We start from the raw sequence: 6000 nt of genomic DNA, 5'->3' as shown, positions 1-6000 counted from the left end.
GGGGCCTTGTTAGAACCTATCACAAACCAAAAACATCACAGCCAATCCAATTTACATTAATATTGCTCCAAAAGCTAATTCCCAAATCAAACTTCAAAAGCCCTTCCTATCTACCTTCTAATTGCCATTTGATTGGCTATTTAGTTTCTCTTCTCAAGTGACATTAGAAATAGATAAACAACTTTAGCAATATCACAACTCATTTCTTTAACTACTAGCCATTGTCAACAACTTAAAATCACTCCTAATTCATCAGTCACTTTTGTTGATTATAATGAAATTCCTTCTCAAAATTCTTCCAAGCTATTGTAAAAGTTCCCTTTTTCTCTCTAAAAGACCTAGCTAGTGAGAGAGAATATGGAAGTAAGACTTTTCAAGGGCTTCAAAGTGAGAGAGTGAAAGAGCACAAGGTTCTATGAAAGGGTACACAAAAGCATGAAAAGTAGAGCTAGCTTGATAGAGTTATAGAAATTTGAAAAGAACTCCCATGGAGGATGAAGAAACGTGAGAGGGAAGAAGAAAAAAGAAGAAGAAGTTGCTGGAAATGTGAGAAGAAGTTGCTAGAAGATGATATTTATAGCTCAAGTTTATCCAACTCCACTTTAATTACGAAAATGCCCTTGAGAAGTTAGCTTGTTATCCTTTAATCCTTTGTGCTATCTTTTTACTCTTTTTACATTGGGACAAGGTCCATAATAGTCTAGATATACTCAGGTTCATGAAAACTTAAAAATTGTGACTCGAGATGAAAAATGACCATTTTGCCCCTACCTTGGAAATCATCATTATTTTTATTTCCTTCGTCATTTTACCCTTATTTTCGTCAATCATCCATGCCTTAGGCCTACTTAGGCCTCAACATTGTTTGAAAGTCTACGTCTAGGGGTTCACTAAAGAAATGACAAAATTACCCTTGGCCCGTGTTATCATGTCTACACCTAGTCACGAGTCTATAAAGATCAAGGTCTCACACTGTGGCCCTGAGTGACTCATCAATGCGACCTTTATCACTTTGCTGCCTTATGTGTAGTCTACATTTGTCTATCTTTTTCAAACATGATTTTCACTTTGATCTGGGCTAAACAAGGCAAAGTGATAAACACAAAAGTTGTAGCTCATTCTCTTAGCTTTCCAATGAATTAAAAATCACATTGATTGGACTTCTTCAGCTAAAGTTATCTTTAAATTACTGTAGCATGTATGAGTGACTCCTTCACCATACTTGTGCTATCATATCTCAATTTCACCTTGCACATTGCATATCCCACACAAAAACAATAAGAGAAATCGACATTAACTCTTCCTAAAGTAAATTAAAAACAAAATAAAGTAAAATTAAACTAAAACAACTTAATTTAACTATTCAAAATGTAATCTAACTTACATTCAAAAAACATCTAAAATGCTAAAATCCAAACCCAAAACTCAAAGGTCTAGCTACTAAAGTTCCCAGAATGTGTTAAAAATAAGTCTATATAATAGAGTTATCAATAAACGAACACGTGCCTTATTCTGCAATGCCTTAGCATATTTGGAAATGTTAGGTGCCTTAGCACACTTGGATATTGTAGGGACCATAGTATCTTTGGACTTGGTTAGGTGCTGTAGCACTGTTGGATAATTGCATTGATGCATCATACATGAATCATTTTGCTTATATATTTTGCTTGCTCATATACATATTTTCAATGCACTCGTTATTATAGTTGAGCTACATGGTCATAATATATGATTGAGCAATTGAATTGAGAAATTGATTGGATTAGAATTCTTGGTAAAAACATGTCACAAAATATGGAATTATGCAGGTTTTGAAACCTTAGATTTGATAACTTGAAAAAGGGGAATTGATTTTAAAGTCAATGAGGTTAAATTGGAAGGCTTTAAGGCCAAAATTTTAAACCTATAAGTGTGGGGATCGACCCCCAAGGACCATAGGGAAGATCCCCTCAGCCAATCGAACATTCAGAAGGTGCTTTGTCTTTCAAGGTATTAACCCCCTTTCAAAGAGAGGTCGATCCTAGCTGAGCAAAATGTTGGGGGAGTTGTTAAATTAGTAAACTCAATGTAATAAACACGAAAAGGGGGGGTGAATTGGTATTTTAAAAATTTTCTTTGCGAGCTTAATGAAAAATAACCCCTCTTAAAAAGAAAATTTTCTTCTTTTGTCGAAAATAAAGCAAGTGATTTTTCTTTAAAGCAAGTATCAACAATAAATGAAAAAGCACAAAAGTAAATCAAGACACTAAGAATTTTATAGTGGTTTGTCTTTCTTAAATGCCTACATCCACTCCCTTGGCTCAGCAAAGCATTTCCAATCCACTAAAAAGATTCTTGCTTCTTAATGAGATCAAATTATAACTATTACATCGATTGTTAGAAAAGTTAGCTCAGTGACAATATCTAAAAGGGTGGTGAATTGAATAAAAAGAATATTTTGAACTTTAAAAACTGGAAAACACTATTGTAGTCGACTACAAAAAGTTTCTGATCAACTATGCTCATGAAGAACTTGTTTTAAAGAAATTTGAAAACCTTGTAGTTGGCTCTGCTAGTCTTATAATAGACCTTTGATTAGTAAAGTGGTTCTCAAAAGATGCAAAAGGAGTTTCAGGGAGAGTTATGATGCATATGCAAATCTTTACAAAACTACTGAATCAAATGCAAGCAAATGATTAGTTTTGAAATGCTTTAAATGATTTTCAAGTACAAATCTAATAAGTGTAAAACAAGAAAATATTTCCAAGAGTAAACGTGCATTGATGATAAAAAAGGAATCAATAAATGATAAAAAATAAGATGTTCAGAATATGAATAAAATTAACCACTTCATGGAATGGTTTTCTTGAAATGAAGTATAGCAAAACAAGACAATGATAAAACAAAAACATTAGGTAAAAATCATACTTTTTCCAAATTAGATTTCTTACTTGTGTTACAATCAAGGCAAGTGATTTTTTTTAAAATAAAATTTGAACAATAAATCATAAAGCTTAAAAGTAAATCAAAACACAAAGATTTATAGTGCTACGGCTTTTCAAGTGCCTTCATCCATTCCCTTGGTTCACCAAGGAATTTTCAATCCACTAAAAAATATTTTTGCTTTTTAATAGAAAATGATAACCTTTACACAATCCATAAAGGGATTTTTGGTTTTTAGCTGGTAACAATAACCCTTACAATGGCTTTTCGTGGTATCAACAAATAACCGATGGTTTTAATGGGTTCACCATAGACCCGTGATTTTTAATGGGCTTACCACAAACCCATGCATAATACATAAAAGGATTCTTGCTTTTTCGATAGGAAGTGATAACCTTTATAAAATAGTTTTTCATGACTAAAATAGAACCTTTACAAGGATAACAATAAAGCCTCTAAAAGGTGGGTTTTGCTAGTTTAGTACAATGGAGGAAGAATGCCTAACATTAGGTATAAAGATAAAATATAAGGATAGGAGTGAAAGCACAAAGGAATTTTAGCTCAAGAAGGCTTGTTTTCTCTCATTTTCTTTTAAGACTTTGATCCTCAATAGTTTGGCCTTTTTCTTTCTTCTTCCTCAACTTGAAATGCTTTCCAATGGTCCTTTTTATAGTTGAAAGAGTCTTGGAGCCATTAGAAGTTATTAGAGTAAGAAACTAGCTATTTTCCTTTGAATTTTGTGTCTAACAGTCACTTGTAGTTGAGTATGGAAGTTCTCTAACTGATCCCCTTCTAGAAAGCTTTTATTTTTGAGATGTAGCTTGGTGTAGTCGACTATTACTTACTCTGGGTCGACTACAAACTTTATTGGGTTGACTATGGTTGTATCTTTTAAAGTTATCTTGCTACCTAATGTAGAAACTACAATAGTCTAGTCTCTTTCAACACAATTTTGACCTCAATTAGATCTTAATTGGTGTTGTTGAATTTTCACACAAAAGCACGTTATCACAAACAAGTAATATAATGATAAGTAGAGTATCATTCCCATAGAGATTTGTTCTTAAATTTTTATTAAGTACTCAAATATTATAACAAAACAATCTTATTTAAGTAACCAAAATTTGCTGAATATTAATCAAAACGAAATTAAAATAAGCACTAAATTAACTAGCAGAAATGAAATATATTTGAAAAAGACAATAGACTCAAGACTTAGGATTATGGGTGTGAAACCTCGACCTTCGTAGACACGTAACTAGAGGTGGAACTTATGTTTAAAGGTTTAATTTGAGCTAATGATGCTAGTTTTACATTACTTATAATTATTTTATGTTGTTATAGGAGTAGGATTCAAAAATAATTTCAATTGGTGAATAAAGGTGTATAATGGGTTGTTGCTTTATTTGCATATGTTTTGATTTTTCAAACATATCTCCCACTATAGAAGTCCAAATGACATGATTTTTGGACCATTAGGAAGCGAAGAGGTAGGGATACAACTTTGATGTTTACCACTTTGCCCAGTTTTGCTGAGAAGATGGTCAAAATCTTTGTTAAAATGGAAGTACTACGCTAGGAGAATAGATTCGGACAGAACATTTGAGCGCTGCGGTGCTGGAAATTGAGAGCCACGACCCTCATCGTAATTTCCACAAATAACAAGTTTAGAGGATTTTTGAAGCTAGGACTTTTGGGCGCTACTTAAAGGACCTCTTTTAGAGGATTTTGGACCTTTTCCAATGTCAAAAGAGTAAAAGATTACACAAGAAAAGGAGGAAGACAAGTGGCCTTGTTAAGGGCATTATTGTAATTGCATGAAGATTTAGATAAGCTTTAACTATAAAAATCTCATTCTTCTAGCAGCTTCTTCATTTCTCCAGCAACTTCTTCTTCTCCTTCATCCCATCTCATGTTTCTTTGCTCTTCCATGAAAGCTTCTCTCAAGCTTCCATCACTCTCCTAAACTAACCTTAATTTTTGTGCTCTACACACCTTGTTGTAGGGTTTTTCATACTCTTTTACTCCTTCACCTTAAACAAACCCTTAAAAGTCTTTCTTCAATACTTTCTCTCACCAGCTAAACTTTGTAGAGAGAGAAAGAAAGGTTTCATGATAGCTTGAGGACTTTTGGGAAGAAATTTTATTATAATCCACCAAGGTGAGTGATGAATTGGGATTGGTTTTAAGTTATTGATAAAAACTAATAATTAGAGTTATGAATTCTGTATTGATGAAGTTGTTTATCTATTTCTAGTGTTACTAAAATGGAGAACTGAATAGCCAATGAAATGGTAATGGAAGATCGATAAGAAAGGCTAGTGAAGCTTGATTTTGGAAAATAGCTTTTGAAGTGATATAAATGTAAATTGGATTGGTTGTGATGTTTTTATGCGTGATAGGTTCCAACGAGGCTCTCAGCCCCATTTGAACCATTAGGGAAGTTAGAGTCAATTAAAGGTTCAACAAATACAGTTGAGTGAACTTGCATAAAATGTTTTGGGATATACCCATACATGTTTGATTGAATCCCCCTAAAATGTTTTATTGGTTTTTATTCAAAACTCGAAAAGGAACAAGCCCTTATGAGATGTGTTTATATTATCAAATTGATAGTGTGATGAATCCATATGTTTCTGCATAATGTTGATATATATATATATATATACCATTGTGTGACAACTGTAACCGTGCATGTGTGGGGTGAGTGTGCACTTACCGATGATGACGATGGTGAGGGAGATGGATGGTGATACTGCTCATGTGCATGATGTGGGGGGATGTGCATGATGACGTTAACTGTGCACAATGTGGGGGGATGCACACGACAATTATGGCTATGTGCATGATGTGGGGGGATGCACATGAGCTGGTTGAGATGGGGTGTCCGACTATGTGCACAATGTGGGAGGATGCACATGAGCTGGGTGAGATGGGATATTCGGCTATGTGCACGATGTGGGGGGATGCACATGAGCTGGGTGAGATGGGGTGTCCGGCCATGTGCACGATGTGGGGGGATGCACATGAGTTGGATGAGATGTGGTGCTATACTAATTGATATATGTTTAAGTATAT

The sequence above is a fragment of the Theobroma cacao genome, chromosome 7 (assembly GCF_053813885.1).
Source record: "Theobroma cacao isolate CCN51 chromosome 7, ASM5381388v1, whole genome shotgun sequence".
NCBI classification, from domain to species: Eukaryota; Viridiplantae; Streptophyta; class Magnoliopsida; order Malvales; family Malvaceae; genus Theobroma; species Theobroma cacao.
Note: the sequence above shows the minus strand (reverse complement) of the source record.